The sequence below is a fragment of the Abramis brama genome (genome assembly GCF_963993115.1).
Source record: "Abramis brama genome assembly, chromosome: 14".
NCBI lineage: Eukaryota > Metazoa > Chordata > Actinopteri > Cypriniformes > Leuciscidae > Abramis > Abramis brama.
The window spans coordinates 23,543,340-23,564,780 of NC_139976.1; the positions used below are offsets into that span (position 1 = coordinate 23,543,340).

General features: G+C 40.8%; 1 pseudogene across 1 annotated transcript in view; it reads right to left on the reverse strand.

Annotated features, from left to right (window-relative positions):
- Positions 1 to 2,836: 2,836 nt before the first annotated feature.
- The window catches only part of LOC311096537 (baculoviral IAP repeat-containing protein 2-like), a 53,771-nt pseudogene continuing 35,166 nt past the window's right edge, over positions 2,837 to 21,441 (reverse strand). The window contains exon 2 of the transcript in view: positions 2,837 to 4,458. The product of the transcript in view is annotated as a baculoviral IAP repeat-containing protein 2-like (transcript). The remainder of the gene's footprint in view (positions 4,459 to 21,441) is intronic.

The following is a 21,441-nucleotide window of genomic DNA, read 5'->3' on the forward strand; positions in this document are numbered from 1 at the left end:
ACTGTGTCATATCATGTGCAATCGCGAATCTCTCCAAGTGGTTCTCACTGCAGACTCAAATGATTTAAGTCTGATCTTGAATTAAACGTTGTCAAAAGTTATGAAAAATTTATTTTTTGCAAATTAAATTCAGTTTGAAATCAAGCTTCCTTGTGTTGTGTGTGAGCTATTGCAACAGTTAACGTTACCCTATTGTAAAGACAAATACACTGAGTGAGTAAATATTTAAGTTAGATTATTGTAATGGTTATTGATCAATGTTTAAATATGTAAACAAAAGCCTAAATTAAAATCTCACTGTATAAAGTGGACGTGTCTCTTCAGAAGACTTGAATTAAACTTTTCCATTCAAATAGATTACTGTTACAATGAGTGTTGTGTTTTTCGATGCTTGAAAATAATGATTGCCTTGACAAACTGGATGGACAAAAATGTATATATTAAAATATTTAGTATGTGGTAGTTTTCCCGATGGTATTAAAAATTATAGGCTAGACCTACTGAATACTGACATATTTCAAGGTGTCATATTGAAGTTAGAAATTCCAGTATCATGACCACTAATGTCCTTCGACAATAAGGTAAAACGTGTTAAAAGTAGCTATTTTCTACATAAAATTAATGATTTGGTTGAATATTTATTGGTAATACATTAACTATCGCCAGCTAAAAAGTAACTAGTAACTAGTACTCTGAGTAGTTTTTGAGAAGAGTAATTTGTACTTTTACTTAAGTACTTTTTTGACACCAGTACTTTTACTTGTAATTGAGTATTATTTCAGCAATGTAACGGTACTTGTACTTGAGTACAAATTTTCAGTACTCTTTCCACCTCTGTGCAACAGTAGTTAAAATATGTCTTAAACTATTTTTAAAAACATTAATACAACTCTTGCTTTACAAAAACTGGTATTACACTAAATCAAGAAACAAAATTGTATATTTTATTTACCCCTACAGTTTTTTCTCAGCTAGGCATATAGTTATTTCTTTTTTTTTATTATTCTCTATTTTAACAGACCTAAAATCATGATGCTTCAAAGTATGGATTGGAAGTAAATTACCAAAGACACAAATGACTTCAAACATTTATACAGTAGTGTGTTGCAAAAGCAGAATTCTATCTTCTTTAAATAAAGATTCGCCTTTATTCATGCTTTAATTTCTTTAAAACAGTCTGATGACATGCAATATTTCTGTGGTTAATTGATTAGTAATGTTGCGAGAGGTTTCCTCATACGAGTAAAAACGCTTTAGATGTGTTTGTGACAAAACATTGTACTCACTTAGACCTTTTGAATGTATGGCCGATCCTTTTTCTTCTGAAAAACTTACATTTCATATTATTTACCTGAGGCATTTAACAACAACAGGAAATGCATGTTGATTTCTAAGTTTCAGACATAATGCAAACATGCAATGTTCGAGGAAGCTAATATTGGTGTAATCTTTGTGAGATCTCACTCACAAACTCAAAACTTTGTGTTGGGTGATCCACACATAGCTTTACTAAAAGAAAATATTATGGAAATCACTTTCAAACTGTAATTATACCATATTTTATATATTAATATTATGGTTCCATGCTGCTTTAAAGTTTTGTTTGTTTGTTAATAACTAATACCTGTAACATCCTGCACAAATAAAGAAACATATGAGCTAAGGAGTTAAGGAAGTTCATTAATCCCAAATAAACAGATAGGCCTAATGTAATGTTCACAATCTACAATATGTTAGATATTCTCCTACTTTGTATGTGTGTAAATAGTTGTGCTTAATTCTTTGGGTGTATTTTTACACACCCTAACTTTAAAACATAATCTTTATACAGGAATCACACGTGTCCTTACAATCCATGTAAGATTCAAAAGACCAAATCACTAAGAAAAGAGCCGTTTATAATAAATACACAAAAGTTTCCAAATGATGGTTTTATTACTCCGCTAGATTTAGTCATCTTGTTCAGATAGCACAACGCTGTTTCACATGTTGTATGTTGGACTGTACGTGTTTTAGGTGAAGACGTTTCTTTGAGAGCTGTCTATAGAAATAAATGACAATTAAGAATTTAAGTGATAGTCTTTCTGTTTGACTAAATTGATACTTCATTTAGTGCAACTTTCCCTCTATCTACGAATTACACAAAGTGCATGCTGTTTTACACTTAAACTATTACAACAGAATCACATCTGACTATTGCACTGAGAGAGGCATATTCATCCAAGCTCGAGGCTGTTAAACAAAGTTCCTCACTTTGGTAAAACCTAGATTCTAGAGGTCAACTGGGTTAAAAGTAAATGCATCATCATGAGCCATTTAAAACAAATACAGAAAAAGCCACTATAGTGATCAGTTTTAGCGTTTGAATTGACATTTTACATATTACGCTGTTTACATCTTGTTTTTGTACAGTTTTTGCAAAAAGTATATAGTCACAGAGCGTGGTCAAACATGTTCATATAGGAATGTATGAAAAACATGAACAAATATTGCATAAAGATAATTAAATGACGGTCCTTCTAGTATGAGAGTGTTTAAGACTAAACATATATTTATTTTAGAACATCTTTCTGCTATGTCTACGAAACATTGACGTGAATGATGAGTATTACACTTTAAACTTGTCTAACTATTACACTTATTTTGATATTATTACACACTTATTTTGTGTGTGTCACTAAACAACATGGTTAAGCTAATGAATTACAGTTGATACGTGGTATTTTTACGTGAAAGGAGGGAAAGGAATATTTAACATATAAAAATAAAAATATTTGAACCTATCGTCAATTTCAATTGTTAGATAAATCATCTAACAATCAACAGTTATATGTGAAACAATTAGAGTTGGTGTAAATTTGCACATCCAAAAACTGTTGTTACTTGGATGATAAATATCTTCACTTTATGATAGGAAAGTACGGACAGCGCCTTTGACCAATCCTCTACATATGGGACACTTGCGCAGAGAAGGCGCACATTCTTTGCACACAACTAGGTGACCACAGGTGATGAAGACAATGTTCACTTCCTTATCCATGCAAACTTTGCATGTGCGCTTCTCTTGAAGTCTTCTTAACTGTCCCTCCATAGGCAAGTCTGAAAGATCTTGACTCGGTGATGCACCTTCATTTGTCTGGGCCATCAGTTCTCTCAGCAGGCAGACATCATTCTTCTTGATCCAGTTGCGGAAGACCTCTGCTGCTGCATTTCCTTTCGACAGGACTAACTCAATGAGCTGCCCTGTCTGCTGCTTGACTGTAGTGCAGTTACGAATAATGTCATACTCTTTCTGTGAGATGATGTTCTCCTCTAGAAGATGGTCCATTAAGCTCTGCACGCTTTTTAGCTGCTGTGACATGACATGATGATGTTTCTTAAGAAAAGTAAAACCATCTGATGCCATTTCCTCAGCAAGAAGCTCTCGCTCCTCCTCTCTCTTCTCATCTTCTGCACTTAGTAAATCAGACACCAACTCTTGAAGGGTTTTGTAATTTTCTCCACTTGCGAGAATTTTGCTCTGCACGGTTTGCTTCACCAGGCCACGCTCAAATCCCATCTCTAAAGCAGACTTCACCACAGGATTGTTCATCATCACTGCATCTTCTGAACGGTCTTCTCCAGGACCCAGGTGTACAACAGCTGGATCAACAAATTCTCTCGAGTCGCTGTCTCCATTAGTCAATAGCTGTTCAAATAGTCTTGGAAATCTTGTTTGAATCTGATGAACAAACTCTTGGCCCTTTTCTTGCAACAGGTATTCACATCTTGGAAACCACTTGGCATGTTCTACCCATGGATCATCACCAGGCTCCCAACATCTGAGTCCACCATCACAACAAAAGCACTTCACGTCATCACGACGACCAACATACAGTAGTAAAAACCAGCCTTAGCCAATTGGTCTGGTCGAACAGTTATTCTTGAGGGCCAGTAGACAAATGTGAGCAACCTTTCTTCACACTGTTGCATTGCCAAGTTAGATACATTGGAAAGGTCGCCGCCAGATAAAGGTACATTATCTGCACGGTCACCTCGAACGAAGCGGCAGTTGGGGTAATGCCTCTGGTGCTCTGATACTGCCCGATCTCCCGGTTCCCAGTTGCTAAGCTGGCCTCCACAACTGAAGCAAGCCACTCTGTCGCCCTGACCAAGGTAGTAGAAACCACTTTTGGCAAGCTCGGCTGGAGGTTGCAAGAGGCCAATTCTGAAAGGTCAAGCCGGAGGTCGCTGGTGAGACATATCCTCAACTCCACGGTAGGAAATGGGACTGGAGGGGGCCAGGTTGCTGAATACCATGTTTAAGTAACCCACCTGCTCCTCCGTTTGGCCTGAAACGGATGCCGTGGTGGTCGATGTTACGGGCGTCGCAGGGGCTGTAGGTGGCCCCCTCCAGTCCCATTTCCTACCGTGGAGTTGAGGATATGTCTCACCAGCGACCTCCGGCTTGTTACAATCCTGGCATGCATCAGGAACAGAAACGCCTTGACACCTTTCAGAATTGGCCTCTTGCTACAGTAACTCCAGCCGAGCTTGCCAAAAGTGGTTTCTACTACCTTGGTCAGGGCGAGTGGCTTGCTTAATAATCCTTACGAAAACAATAGGGCCTTTCAGGGCTTGGGCCCTAAATATAGCTGCGAGCAGCGATTACGGGCCCAAGCCGGTGGCACCGCCACCCCGGTGCCTTTAGTTACCTAAAGGCACCGGGGTGGTGGTCCCGCCGGCTTTGGCCCTTCATCGCTGCTCGCAGCTATATTTATATATATATATATATATATATATATATATATATATATATAGTGAGGAAAATAAGTATTTGAACACCCTGCTATTTTGCAAGTTCTCCCACTTAGAAATCATGGAGGGGTCTGAAATTGTCATCGTAGGTGCATGTCCACTGTGAGAGACAATCTAAAAAAAAAAAATCCAGAAATTACAATATATGATTTTTTAACTATTTATTTGTATGATACAGCTGCAAATAAGTATTTGAACACCTGTCTATCAGCTAGAATTCTGACCCTCAAAGACCTGTTAGTCTGCCTTTAAAATGTCCACCTCCACTCCATTTATTATCCTAAATTAGATGCACCTGTTTGAGGTCGTTAGCTGCATAAAGACACCTGTCCACCCCATACAATCAGTAAGAATCCAACTACTAACATGGCCAAGACCAAAGAGCTGTCCAAAGACACTAGAGACAAAATTGTACACCTCCACAAGGCTGGAAAGGGCTACGGGGAAATTGCCAAGCAGCTTGGTGAAAAAAGGTCCACTGTTGGAGCAATCATTAGAAAATGGAAGAAGCTAAACATGACTGTCAATCTCCCTCGGACTGGGACTCCATGCAAGATCTCACCTCGTGGGGTCTCAATGATCCTAAGAAAGGTGAGAAATCAGCCCAGAACTACACGGGAGGAGCTGGTCAATGACCTGAAAAGAGCTGGGACCACCGTTTCCAAGGTTACTGTTGGTAATACACTAAGACGTCATGGTTTGAAATCATGCATGGCACGGAAGGTTCCCCTGCTTAAACCAGCACATGTCAAGGCCCGTCTTAAGTTTGCCAATGACCATTTGGATGATCCAGAGGAGTCATGGGAGAAAGTAATGTGGTCAGATGAGACCAAAATAGAACTTTTTGGTCATAATTCCACTAAACGTGTTTGGAGGAAGAAGAATGATGAGTACCATCCCAAGAACACCATCCCTACTGTGAAGCATGGGGGTGGTAGCATCATGCTTTGGGGGTGTTTTTCTGCACATGGGACAGGGCGACTGCACTGTATTAAGGAGAGGATGACCGGGGCCATGTATTGCGAGATCCTTCCCTCAGTTAGAGCATTGAAGATGGGTCGAGGCTGGGTCTTCCAACATGACAATGACCCGAAGCACACAGCCAGGATAACCAAGGAGTGGCTCTGTAAGAAGCATATCAAGGTTCTGGCGTGGCCTAGCCAGGTCTCCAGACCTAAACCCAATAGAGAATCTTTGGAGGGAGCTCAAACTCCGTGTTTCTCAGCCAGACTCATGAAGTCTCGGGCACTTTTGGGGCCCTTAACATGCTCGAAAACTCTTGAAACTTTGCACACGGGTCAGAACCCGCGGCCTTCAGGGCCGGACTGAAGCTGGTACCCGGGAGTGGCAGGGAGGCTCGACAGCGCCCCCTGGAAAGGGGTCCGAAAACTTGGTCCATAAATCAAACACGCTTGCATGTAATAATATGAAACTCGGTACACATATAGATCTTATCGGGCCGAACAACTTTCGTGCTCTAAGTTTTACACCAGCCCAACAGGAAGTCGACTATTATGGGTTGTTTGGAAACGCATGCTCAGGAATTTGAAACACTTCTCCTAGGGAATTCATCCAATCACCTCCAAACTCGGTGTGCATGAAGTCAAGACATTGAGGATGAAAAATTGCCAGGGGATTTTTGATATCTCGAACGGTTTGCCCGTGGCGAGGAAACTAATTTATGGCGAATAATGGAAACAGGAAGTGTGTTATAACTTCTGCATACATTAACTGATCTTGATTAAACTTCCGCAGTGTGTTCGTTGTAAGAGGCCGATCACATGGATGTGACTATTGTGAGTAAAAGTTATAGCGCCACCAACTGGCAGCAGGAATGTGTCACTTTCAAAATGCTTTGAAATCACCCTCTTATTTTTACCTGATTTGCTTCAAACTTTATGTGTACAATGTAGACACACGGCAGATGTAGACCTGTGAAAGGATTATTGATATCTTAGATACTGTTGCCGTGGCAACGCATCAAACTTTAAAATTCTTTTTTTATGCTTTTGATACTCTTAACATACTTGAAATTGCATGAAACTCGACAGACACATCACACTTATTAGCCAGTCGACATGTGCAAAGTTTCAGAAACGGGCGTGGTGAGGGGCTCAGTAGTGCCACCTTTAGTCAAAAATGGGGGCTTAGTTTTACATAGAGTCACAAAACTCGGTTCGTATATTGTTCTCATCAAGCCGGACAACTTTCTAATTTACATTCATTAGCTCCAACCAAAAGGAAGTCAGATATTTTAGTTTGAATGTGATTATTTGGAGAATTTTCTCTCTCTCTGTCTCTCTCTGTGTGTGTGAGGGGTGGGAGGGATTTGTCTGTTGAGTTTAATGTTTGTTTTCAAGGTTTCAGGGGCTTTTGGAACCCTTAACGTGCTGGAAATCTCTTGAAACTTTGCACACAGGTCAGAACCCACGGCCATCAGGGCCGGGCTGAAGCTGGTACCTGGGCGTGGCTGGGGGGCTCAACAGCGCCCCCTTGAACGGGGTTCTAAAACTTGGTCCATATATCAAACACGCTTGCATGAATTAATATGAAACTCGGTACACATATAGATCTCATCGTGCCGAACAACTTTTCCCTGGTCAAGTTTTACGCCAGCCCAACAGGAAGTCGGCTATTATGCGTTGTTTGGAAAACGCTTGCTGTGGAATGTGAAATACTCCTCCTAGAAAATTCATCCACTCGCCTCCAAACTCGGTCAGCATGAAGTCAAGACATTGAGGATTCTAAATTGCGGATGGATTTTTGATATCTCGAACGGTTTGGCCGTGGCGAGGAAACGAATTTATGGCGAGAAAAGAGAAACACGAAGTGTTATAACTTCTGCATACATTAACTGATCTTGATGAAACTTCAGCAGTGTGTTCGTGGTAAGAGGCCGGTCAGATGGATGTAACTATTGTGAGTCAAAGTTATAGCGCCACCAACTAGTAGCAGGAAGTGTGTCACTTTCAAAATCCTTTTGACAAAAGTGGGGGGGTTACTTTTACCCACAGTTACAAAAATCAGTACGCATATTGGTCTCATCGAGCCGGACAACTTTCTAATTTACAGTCATTAGCTCCGAGCAACAGGAAGTCAGATATTTTGGTTTGAATGTGGATTTTTTGGATATGTCAGACTCTGAGTTTTTAGTTACTCCTCCTAAGTGGTTTATTTTATTCACACCAAACTTTTTCAACATGATAAAAATACATTAAAGATATCTATATATATATATATATATATATATATATTTATTGTGACGAGTGTCTTTGGGCTCATCAGCGTCGCCCTGGCAACCAACACGCTGTACCTGCACTTCCTCATCACAGGCTGATCGGTACCAGCTGCCGCTCGTCAACACAGAGCTTAAGAAGCCACCGCCGCTCTCACTCAGGCAGACTCACGTCTCATGCAGATCGCTCTGGTACTAACGTTCTCTCTCTTTGTACGCAGAAGGAAGCGAGTGACCGACGGCCTCAGCACGCACGCCTGGACACCCCTTCACGGACACGAGGACACCTTAGAAACACCAGACACGATCACGCCGAGCACCTTTTCCCCCCATCACCTTCACTTCAAGTTTTAATAAAATCCACCCTCCGGGGCCATTGCACTGAGCTACCTTGTTGTGTGATTTCTCACCCGTGACAATATATATAGATATATAGATATAAATATAGCTGCGAGCAGCGATGAAGGGCCAAAGCCGGCGGCACCGCCACCCCGGTGCCTTTAGGTAACTAAAGGCATCGGGGTTGCGGTGCCACCGGCTTGGGCCCGTAATCGCTGCTCGCAGCTATATTTATATATATATATCTATATATATTGTCACGGGTGAGAAATCACACAACAATTCTAAATTGCGGATGGATTTTTGATATCTCGAACGGTTTGGCCGTGGCGAGGAAACGAATTTATGGCGAGAAAAGAGAAACACGAAGTGTTATAACTTCTGCATACATTAACTGATCTTGATGAAACTTCAGCAGTGTGTTCGTGGTAAGAGGCCGGTCAGATGGATGTAACTATTGTGAGTCAAAGTTATAGCGCCACCAACTAGTAGCAGGAAGTGTGTCACTTTCAAAATCCTTTTGACAAAAGTGGGGGGGTTACTTTTACCCACAGTTACAAAAATCAGTACGCATATTGGTCTCATCGAGCCGGACAACTTTCTAATTTACAGTCATTAGCTCCGAGCAACAGGAAGTCAGATATTTTGGTTTGAATGTGGATTTTTTGGATATGTCAGACTCTGAGTTTTTAGTTACTCCTCCTAAGTGGTTTATTTTATTCACACCAAACTTTTTCAACATGATAAAAATACATTAAAGATATCTATATATATATATATATATATATATATATATATATATTTATTGTGACGAGTGTCTTTGGGCTCATCAGCGTCGCCCTGGCAACCAACACGCTGTACCTGCACTTCCTCATCACAGGCTGATCGGTACCAGCTGCCGCTCGTCAACACAGAGCTTAAGAAGCCACCGCCGCTCTCACTCAGGCAGACTCACGTCTCATGCAGATCGCTCTGGTACTAACGTTCTCTCTCTTTGTACGCAGAAGGAAGCGAGTGACCGACGGCCTCAGCACGCACGCCTGGACACCCCTTCACGGACACGAGGACACCTTAGAAACACCAGACACGATCACGCCGAGCACCTTTTCCCCCCATCACCTTCACTTCAAGTTTTAATAAAATCCACCCTCCGGGGCCATTGCACTGAGCTACCTTGTTGTGTGATTTCTCACCCGTGACAATATATATAGATATATATATATAAATATAGCTGCGAGCAGCGATGAAGGGCCAAAGCCGGCGGCACCGCCACCCCGGTGCCTTTAGGTAACTAAAGGCATCGGGGTTGCGGTGCCACCGGCTTGGGCCCGTAATCGCTGCTCGCAGCTATATTTATATATATATATCTATATATATTGTCACGGGTGAGAAATCACACAACAATTCTAAATTGCGGATGGATTTTTGATATCTCGAACGGTTTGGCCGTGGCGAGGAAACGAATTTATGGCGAGAAAAGAGAAACACGAAGTGTTATAACTTCTGCATACATTAACTGATCTTGATGAAACTTCAGCAGTGTGTTCGTGGTAAGAGGCCGGTCAGATGGATGTAACTATTGTGAGTCAAAGTTATAGCGCCACCAACTAGTAGCAGGAAGTGTGTCACTTTCAAAATCCTTTTGACAAAAGTGGGGGGGTTACTTTTACCCACAGTTACAAAAATCAGTACGCATATTGGTCTCATCGAGCCGGACAACTTTCTAATTTACAGTCATTAGCTCCGAGCAACAGGAAGTCAGATATTTTGGTTTGAATGTGGATTTTTTGGATATGTCAGACTCTGAGTTTTTAGTTACTCCTCCTAAGTGGTTTATTTTATTCACACCAAACTTTTTCAACATGATAAAAATACATTAAAGATATCTATATATATATATATATATATATATATATATTTATTGTGACGAGTGTCTTTGGGCTCATCAGCGTCGCCCTGGCAACCAACACGCTGTACCTGCACTTCCTCATCACAGGCTGATCGGTACCAGCTGCCGCTCGTCAACACAGAGCTTAAGAAGCCACCGCCGCTCTCACTCAGGCAGACTCACGTCTCATGCAGATCGCTCTGGTACTAACGTTCTCTCTCTTTGTACGCAGAAGGAAGCGAGTGACCGACGGCCTCAGCACGCACGCCTGGACACCCCTTCACGGACACGAGGACACCTTAGAAACACCAGACACGATCACGCCGAGCACCTTTTCCCCCCATCACCTTCACTTCAAGTTTTAATAAAATCCACCCTCCGGGGCCATTGCACTGAGCTACCTTGTTGTGTGATTTCTCACCCGTGACAATATATATAGATATATATATATAAATATAGCTGCGAGCAGCGATGAAGGGCCAAAGCCGGCGGCACCGCCACCCCGGTGCCTTTAGGTAACTAAAGGCATCGGGGTTGCGGTGCCACCGGCTTGGGCCCGTAATCGCTGCTCGCAGCTATATTTATTATTATTATTATTATTATTATTAGGGCCCAAGCCCTGAAAGGGCGAAGGCCCTATTGTTTTCGTAAGGATTATTAGGGCCCAAGCCCTGAAAGGACGAAGGCCCTATTGTTTTCGGTAGGATTATTAGGGCCCAAGCCCTGAAAGGGCGAAGGCCCTATTGTTTTCGGTAGGATTATTAGGGCCCAAGCCCTGAAAGGGCGAAGGCCCTATTGTTTTCGTTAGGATTATTATTATTAGGGCCCAAGCCCTGAAAGGGCGAAGGCCCTATTGTTTTCGGTAGGATTATTTATTATTATTAGGGCCCAAGCCCTGAAAGGGCGAAGGCCCTATTGTTTCCGGTAGGATTATTTATTAGGGCCCAAGCCCTGAAAGGGCGAAGGCCCTATTGTTTTCGTTAGGATTATTAGGGCCCAAGCCCTGAAAGGGCGAAGGCCCTATTGTTTTCGTTAGGATTATTATTATTATTATTAGGGCCCGAGCACCGATGGTGTGAGGACCCTCTTGGAATTGCTCTGTTTATTATTATTAGGGCCCGAGCACCGATGGTGTGAGGACCCTCTTGGAATTGCTCTGTTTATTATTATTATTATTATTATTCTTCTCCGCATTGAATTGCATTTTTGAGGGCCTAAACATGCTCGAAAACTCACGAAACTTTGCACACACGTCAGAACTGGCGAAAATTTACATCTGATATAGGTTTCAGAATTGGACGGGGCAAAATGGCTTGATAGCGCCACCTATAAAAGTTCAACGGAGTGCGCCTCCCGCATCGTTCCACGTACGTGCACGAAATTCGGTACATACATGTAATTACCTAATACCTACAAAAAAGTCTCTTGGAGCGTAGCCCTAAACACAACAGGAAGTCAGCCATTTTGAACTTCCTCTCAGATTTTTGTGCAGTTTTTGCCATTTTCAGGCCTCGTACTTTAACGAACTCCTCCTACAGTTTTAATCTGATCATCTTCAAATTTGGTGAGTGTAATCTTCAGGCCTTTGCGACGTTAAATTGCGAAGATCTTGAGTTTTCGTCGAAGTGCGGGTCCTCGGCGGCCTGACAAATTTCGATGTTTCGCCATGAAACAGGAAGTTGCTGTAACTCAGGCATGGAATGTCCAATCTGCCCCAAACTTCACACTTTTAATAAACGTTCTGTCCTAAACACATGACCATGCTCATATTCAGTTACAGTCATAGCGCCACCTGCTGGCAACAGGAAGTGACATGTTAAACACTGTTGTGGACATATAAAAACATATAAAAAAGAGCCAGCAAGTGCTAAACATGCTAACAACATACTAGAAACATGCTAAAACATGCTAGCAAACACTTAGCTAAGTGCTAAAGCATGCTATTGCTGCAATTAAATAGGAATTTGCTGTAACACAGGCATGGAATGTCCAATCTGCCCCAAACTTCACACGTTTGATAAGAGTCATGGCCTGAACACATCTACATGAGAATATTCAGTTATAGTAATAGCGCCACCTGCTTTCAACAGGAAGTGACATGTTTAACACTCTTGTGGTCTCCTAATAACATATAAAAAAGAGCCAGCAAGTGCTAAACAGGTTAGCAACATACTAGAAACATGCTAGCAAACACTTAGCTAAGTGCTAAAGCATGCTATTACTGCAATTAAATAGGAATTTGCTGTAACTCAGGCATGGAATGTCCAATCTGCCCCAAACTTCACATGTTTGATAAGAATCATGGCCTGAACACATGTCTATGCTCAAATTCAGTTATAGTAATAGCGCCACCTACTGGCAACAGGAAGTGACATGTTTAACACTTTGATGCCGTTCTAGCAACATGTTAAAAATGCCATTGAGTTCTATACATGCTAGAAACATGTTAAAACATGCTAGCAATACTTAGCTAAGTGCTAAAGCATGCTAATTCAATGAAACAGGACTTTGTTGTTACTCAAGAAGGCAATGTACAATCTACCCCAAACTTCACACGTTTGATAAGAGTTATCTCTTGAACACATGTCCATTCTCATATTTAGTTATAGTCATAGCGCCACCTGCTGGCAACAGGAATTGACGTTTAACACTGTTCTTGACTCCTAATAACATATAAAAAAATGCCAGTAGGTGCTAAACATCCTACCAACATACTAGAGACATGCTAAAACATACTAGCAAACACTTAGCTAAGTGCTAAAGAATGATATTACTGCAATTAAATATGAATTTGCTGTAACTCAGGCATGGAATGTCCAATCTGCCCCAAACTTCACACTTTTGATAAGCGTTCTGTCCTGAACACATGACCATGCTTATATTCAGTTACAGTCATAGCGCCACCTGCTGGCAACAGGAAGTGACATGTTTAACACTGTTATGGACTCCTAATAACATATAAAAAAGTGCCAGCAAGTGCTAAACATGCTAACAACATACTACAAACATGCTAAAACATGCTAGCAAACTCTTAGCTAAGTGCTAAAGCATGCTATTATTGCAATTAAATAGGAATTTGCTGTAACTCAGGCATGGAATGTCCAATCTGCCCCAAACTTCACACATTTGATAAGAATCATGGCCTGAACACATGTCTATGCTCAAATTCAGTTATAGTAATAGCGCCACCTACTGGCAACAGGAAGTGACATGTTTAACACTTTGATGCCGTTCTAGCAACATGTTAAAAATGCCATTGAGTTCTAAACATGCTAGAAACATGTTAAAACATGCTAACAATGCTTAGCTAAGTGCTAAAGAATGCTAATTCAATGAAACATGACTTTGTTGTTACTCAAGAAGGCAATGTCCAATTTGCACCAAACTTCACACGTTTGATAAGAGTTCTGTCCTGAACACACATCCATGGTCATATTCAGTTATAGTCATAACGCCACCTACTGGCAACAGAAACTGACATGGTTAACACAGTAATGCAGTACTAACCACATAATTATTGTGTACTAAGCATGCTAGAAACAGACTAAACATGCTAGCAACACTTAGCTGAGTCATGAAGCATGCTATTATCACCATTATACAAAACATTTTGTAACTGACTTTGACATACTCTTACTATATATACCTCCTTAAATGTACATTTCCCAACCATGCTCTGTCTTCCTAAAGCCACCGAGTGTTGATGGCATGGGTGCGAGGGCCCTTTCATCGCTGCTTGCAGCTTTAATTATTATTATTATTATTCTTCTCCGCATTTAATTGCATTTTTGAGGGCCTAAACATGCTCGAAAACTCACAAAACTTTGCACACGCGTCAGAACTGGCGAAAATTTACATCTGATAAAGGTTTCAGAATTGGACGGGGCAAAATGGCTCGATAGCGCCACCTATAAAAGTTCAACGGAGTGCGCCTCCCGCAACGTTCCACGTACGTGCACGAAATTCGGTACATACATGTAATGACCTAATACCTACAAAAAAGTCTCTTGGAGCATAGCCCTAAACACAACAGGAAGTCAGCCATTTTGAACTTCCTCTCAGATTTTTGTGCAGTTTTTGCCATTTTCAGGCCTCGTACTTTAACGAACTCCTCCTACAGTTTTAATCTGATCATCTTCAAATTTGGTGAGTGTAATCTTAAGGCCTTTGCGACGTTAAATTGCGAAGATCTTGAGTTTTCGTCGAAGGGCGGGTCCTCGGCGGCCTGACAAATTTCGATGTTTCGCCATGAAACAGGAAGTTGCTGTAACTCAGGCATGGAATGTCCAATCTGCCCCAAACTTCACACGTTTGATAAGAGTTCTGTCCTGAACACATGACCATGCTTATATTCAGTTATAGTCATAGCGCCACCTGCTGGCAACAGGAAGTGACATGTTTAACACTGTTATGGACTCCTAATAACATATAAAAAAGTGCCAGCAAGTGCTAAACATGCTAACAACATACTAGAAGCATGCTAAAACATGCTAGCAAACTCTTAGCTAAGTGCTAAAGCATGCTATTATTGCAATTAAATAGGAATTTGCTGTAACTCAGGCATGGAATGTCTAATCTGCCCCAAACTTCACACGTTTGATAAGAGTTCTGTCCTGAACACATGACCATGCTTATATTCAGTTATAGTCATAGCGCCACCTGCTGGCAACAGGAAGTGACATGTTTAACACTGTTATGGACTCCTAATAACATATAAAAAAGTGCCAGCAAGTGCTAAATATGCTAACAACATACTAGAAGCATGCTAAAACATGCTAGCAAACTCTTAGCTAAGTGCTAAAGCATGCTATTATTGCAATTAAATAGGAATTTGCTGTAACTCAGGCATGGAATGTCCAATCTGCCCCAAACTTCACACTTCTGATAAGCGTTCTGTCCTGAACACATCTACATGAGAATATTCAGTTATAGTAATAGCGCCACCTACTGGTAACAGGAAGTGTCATGTTTAACACGTTGATGCCATTCTAGCAACATGTTAAAAATGCCATTGACTTCTAAACATGCTAGAAACATGTTAAAACATGCTAGCAATACTTAGCTAAGTGCTAAAGCATGCTAATTCAATGAAACAGGATGTTGTTGTTACTCAAGAAGGCAATGTCCAATCTGCGCCAAACTTCACACTTTTAATAAACGTTCTGTCCTGAACACATGACCATGCTCATATTCAGTTACAGTCATAGTGCCACCTGCTGGCAACAGGAAGTGACATGTTAAACACTGTTGTGGACATATAAAAACATAAAAAAAGTGCCAGCAAGTGCTAAACATGCTAACAACATACTAGAAACATGCTAAAACATGCTATCAAACACTTAGCTAAGTGCTAAAGCATGCTATTGCTGCAATTAAATAGGAATTTGCTGTAACACAGGCATGGAATGTCCAATCTGCCCCAAACTTCACACGTTTGATAAGAGTCATGGCCTGAACACATCTACATGAGAATATTCAGTTACAGTCATAGTGCCGCCTGCTGGCAACAGGAAGTGGCATGTTTAACACTGTTGTGAACTCCTAATAACATATAAAAAAGAGCCAGCAAGTGCTAAACAGGTTAGCAACATACTAGAAACATGCTAACAAACACTTAGCTAAGTGCTAAAGCATGCTATCACTGCAATTAAATAGGAATTTGCTGTAACCCAGGCATGGAATGTCCAATCTGTCCCAAACTTCACACGTTTGATAAGAATCATGGCCTGAACACATGTCTATGCTCAAATTCAGTTATAGTAATAGCGCCACCTACTGGCAACAGGAAGTGACATGTTTAACACGTTGATGCCGTTCTAGCAACATGTTAAAAATGCCATTGAGTTCTAAACATGCTAGAAACATATTAAAACATGCTAGCAATACTTAGCTAAGTGCTAAAGCATGCTATTTCAATGAAACAGGACTTTGTTGTTACTCAAGAAGGCAATGTACAATCTACCCCAAACTTCACACGTTTGATAAGAGTTATCTCTTGAACACATGTCCATGCTCATATTTAGTTATAGTCATAGCGCCACCTGCTGGCAACAGGAAGTGACATTTAACGCTGTTCTTGACTCCTAATAACATATAAAAAAATGCCAGTAGGTGCTAAACATCCTACCAACATACTAGAGACATGCTAAAACATACTAGCAAACACTTAGCTAAGTGCTAAAGAATGATATTACTGCAATTAAATAGGAATTTGCTGTAACTCAGGCATGGAATGTCCAATCTGCCCCAAACTTCACACATTTGATAAGAATCATGGCCTGAACACATGTCCATGCTCAAATTCAGTTATAGTAATAGCGCCACCTACTGGTAACAGGAAGTGTCATGTTTAACACGTTGATGCCGTTCTAGCAACAGGTTAAAAATGCTATTGACTTCTAAACATGCTAGAAACATGTTAAAACATGCTAGCAATACTTAGCTAAGTGCTAAAGCATGCTAATTCAATGAAACAGGATGTTGATGTTACTCAAGAAGGCAATGTCCAATCTGCGCCAAACTTCACACTTTTGATAAGCGTTCTGTCCTGAGCACATGACCATGCTCAAATTCAGTTACAGTCATAGCGCCACCTGCTGGCAACAGGAAGTGACATGTTAAACACTGTTGTGGACTCCTGATAACATATAAAAAAGTGCCAGCAAGTGCTAAACATGCTAACAACATACTAGAAACATGCTAAAACATGCTAGCAAACACTTAGCTAAGTGCTAAAGCATGCTATTACTGCAATTAAATAGGAATTTGCTGTAACTCAGGCACGGAATGTCCAATCTGCCCCAAACTTCACACGTTTGATAAGAGTCATGGCCTGAACATATCTACATGAGAATGTTCAGTTATAGTAATAGCGCCACCTACTGGTAACAGGAAGTGTCATGTTTAACACGTTGATGCCGTTCTAGCAACAGGTTAAAAATGCCATTGACTTCTAAACATGCTAGAAACATGTTAAAACATGCTAGCAATACTTAGCTAAGTGCTAAAGCATGCTAATTCAATGAAACAGGATGTTGATGTTACTCAAGAAGGCAATGTCCAATCTGCGCCAAACTTCACACTTTTGATAAGCGTTCTGTCCTGAACACATGACCATGCTCATATTCAGTTACAGTCATAGCGCCACCTGCTGGCAACAGGACGTGACATGTTAAACACTGTTGTGGACTCCTGATAACATATAAAAAAGTGCCAGCAAGTGCTAAACATGCTAACAACATACTAGAAACATGCTAAAACATGCTAGCAAACACTTAGCTAAGTGCTAAAGCATGCTATTACTGCAATTAAATAGGAATTTGCTGTAACTCAGGCACGGAATGTCCAATCTGCCCCAAACTTCACACGTTTGATAAGAGTCATGGCCTGAACATATCTACATGAGAATATTCAGTTATAGTAATAGCGCCACCTACTGGTAACAGGAAGTGTCATGTTTAACACGTTGATGCCGTTCTAGCAACAGGTTAAAAATGCCATTGACTTCTAAACATGCTAGAAACATGTTAAAACATGCTAGCAATACTTAGCTAAGTGCTAAAGCATGCTAATTCAATGAAACAGGATGTTGTTGTTACTCAAGAAAGCAATGTCCAATCTGCGCCAAACTTCACACTTTTGATAAGCGTTCTGTCCTGAACACATGACCATGCTCATATTCAGTTACAGTCATAATGCCACCTGCTGGCAACAGGAAGTGACATGTGAAACACTGTTGTGGACTCCTGATAACATATAAAAAAGTGCCAGCAAGTGCTAAACATGTTAACAACATGCTAACAACATACTAGAGACATGCTAAAACATGCTAGCAAACACTTAGTTAAGTGCTAAAGCATGCTATTGCTGCAATTAAATAGGAATTTCCTGTAACACAGGCATGGAATGTCCAATCTGCCCCAAACTTAATATGTAACATGCAAGAAACATGCTAGCAACACATAGCTAAGTTCTAAAGCATGTTAGAAATGCCAAAGGAAGTTGTTGTAACTTAAGCACACAATGTCCAATCTACCCCAAACTTCACACGTTTGATAAGAGTTATCTCCTAAACACAAGTCCATGCTCATATTCAGATATAGTCATAGCGCCGCCTGCTGGCAACAGGAAGTGACGTTTAACACTGTTCTGGACTCCTAATAACATATAAAAAAGTGCCACCAACTGTTAAACATGTTAGCAACATACTAGAAACATGCTATCAAATACTTAGCTAAGTGTTAAAGCATGCTATTACTGCAATTAAATAGGAATTTTCTGTAACTCAGGCATGCAATGTCCAATCTACCCCAAAATTAATATGTAATATGATAGAAACATCATAAAACATGTCAGAAATGCTAAAGGAAGTTGTTGTAACTCAAGCATACAATGTCCAATCTGCCCCAAACTTCACATGTTTGATAAAAGTCCTGCACTGAACACATCTACATAGCGATATTCAGATATAGACATAGCCCCACCTACTGGCAACAGAAACTGACATGGTTAACACAGTAATGCAATACTAACCACATAACTATTGTGTACTAAGCATGCTAGAAACATACTAATCATGCTAGCAACTACTATATATACCTCCTTAAATGCACATTGCCCAACCATGCTCTGTCTTCCTAAAGCCACCGAGTGACGATGGCACGAGTGCGAGGGCCCTTTCATCGCTGCTTGCAGCTTTAATTAGGGCCCGAGCACCGATGGTGTGAGGACCCTCTTGGAATTGCTCTGTTTATTATTAGGGCCTGAGCACCGATGGTGTGAGGACCCTCTTGGAATTGCTCTGTTTATTAGGGCCCGAGCACCGATGGTGTGAGGACCCTCTTGGAATTGCTCTGTTTATTATTATTATTATTATTATTCTTCTCCGCATTGAATTGCATTTTTGAGGGCCTAAACATGCTCGAAAACTCACGAAACTTTGCACACGCGTCAGAACTGGCGAAAATTTACATCTGATATAGGTTTCAGAATTGGACGGGGCAAAATGGCTCGATAGCGCCACCTATAAAAGTTCAACGGAGTGCGCCTCCCGCAACGTTCCACGTACGTGCACGAAATTCGGTACATACATGTAATGACCTAATACCTACAAAAAAGTCTCTTGGAGCATAGCCCTAAACACAACAGGAAGTCAGCCATTTTGAACTTCCTCTCAGATTTTTGTGCAGTTTTTGCCATTTTCAGGCCTCGTACTTTAACGAACTCCTCCTACAGTTTTAATCTGATCATCTTCAAATTTGGTGAGTGTAATCTTAAGGCCTTTGCGACGTTAAATTGCGAAGATCTTGAGTTTTCGTCAAAGGGCAGGTCCTCGGCGGCCTGACAAATTTCGATGTTTCGCCATGAAACAGGAAGTTGCTGTAACTCAGGCATGGAATGTCCAATCTGCCCCAAACTTCACACTTTTGATAAGCGTTCTGTCCTGAACACATGGCCATGCTCATATTCAGTTACAGTCATAGCGCCACCTGCTGGCAACAGGAAGTGACATGTTTAACACTGTTATGGACTCCTAATAACATATAAAAAAGTGCCAGCAAGTGCTAAACATGCTAACAACATACTAGAAGCATGCTAAAACATGCTAGCAAACACTTAGCTAAGTGTTAAAGCATGCTATTATTGCAATTAAATAGGAATTTGCTGTAACTCAGGCATGGAATGTCCAATCTGCCCCAAACTTCACACTTTTGATAAGCGTTCTGTCCTGAACACATCTACATGAGAACATTCAGTTATAGTTATAGCGCCACCTACTGGTAACAGGAAGTGTCATGTTTAACACGTTGATGCCATTCTAGCAACATGTTAAAAATGCCATTTACTTCTAAACATGCTAGAAACATGTTAAAACATGCTAGCAATACTTAGCTAAGTGCTAAAGCATGCTAATTCAATGAAACAGGATGTTGTTGTTACTCAAGAAGGCAATGTCCAATCTGCGCCAAACTTCACACTTTTAATAAACGTTCTGTCCTGAACACATGACCATGCTCATATTCAGTTACAGTCATAGTGCCACCTGCTGGCAACAGGAAGTGACATGTTAAACACTGTTGTGGACATATAAAAACATATAAAAAAAGTGCCAGCAAGTGCTAAACATGCTAACAACATACGAGAAACATGCTAAAACATGCTAGCAAACACTTAGCTAAGTGCTAAAGCATGCTATTGCTGCAATTAAATAGGAATTTGCTGTAACACAGGCATAGAATGTCCAATCTGCCCCAAACTTCACACGTTTGATAAGAGTCATGGCCTGAACACATCTACATGAGAATATTCAGTTATAGTAATAGCGCCACCTGCTGTCAACAGGAAGTGACATGTTTAACACTGTTGTGGTCTCCTAATAACATATAAAAAAGAGCCAGCAAGTGCTAAACAGGTTAGCAACATACTAGAAACATGCTAGCAAACACTTAGCTAAGTGCTAAAGCATGCTATCACTGCAATTAAATAGGAATTTGCTGTAACCCAGGCATGGAATGTCCAATCTGCCCCAAACTTCACACGTTTGATAAGAATCATGGCCTGAACACATGTCTATGCTCAAATTCAGTTATAGTAATAGCGCCACCTACTGGCAACAGGAAGTGACATGTTTAACACGTTGATGCCGTTCTAGCAACATGTTAAAAATGCCATTGAGTTCTAAACATGCTAGAAACATATTAAAACATGCTAGCAATACTTAGCTAAGTGCTAAAGCATGCTAATTCAATGAAACAGGACTTTGTTGTTACTCAAGAAGGCAATGTACAATCTACCCCAAACTTCACACGTTTGATAAGAGTTATCTCTTGAACACATGAACATGCTCATATTTAGTTATAGTCATAGCGCCACCTGCTGGCAACAGGAAGTGACGTTTAACACTGTTCTTGACTCCTAATAACATATAAAAAAATGCCAGTAGGTGCTAAACATCCTACCAACATACTAGAGACATGCTAAAACATACTAGCAAACACTTAGCTAAGTGCTAAAGAATGATATTACTGCAATTAAATATGAATTTGCTGTAACTCAGGCATGGAATGTCCAATCTGCCCCAAACTTCACACTTTTGATAAGCGTTCTGTCCTGAACACATGACCATGCTTATATTCAGTTACAGTCATAGCGCCACCTGCTGGCAACAGGAAGTGACATGTTT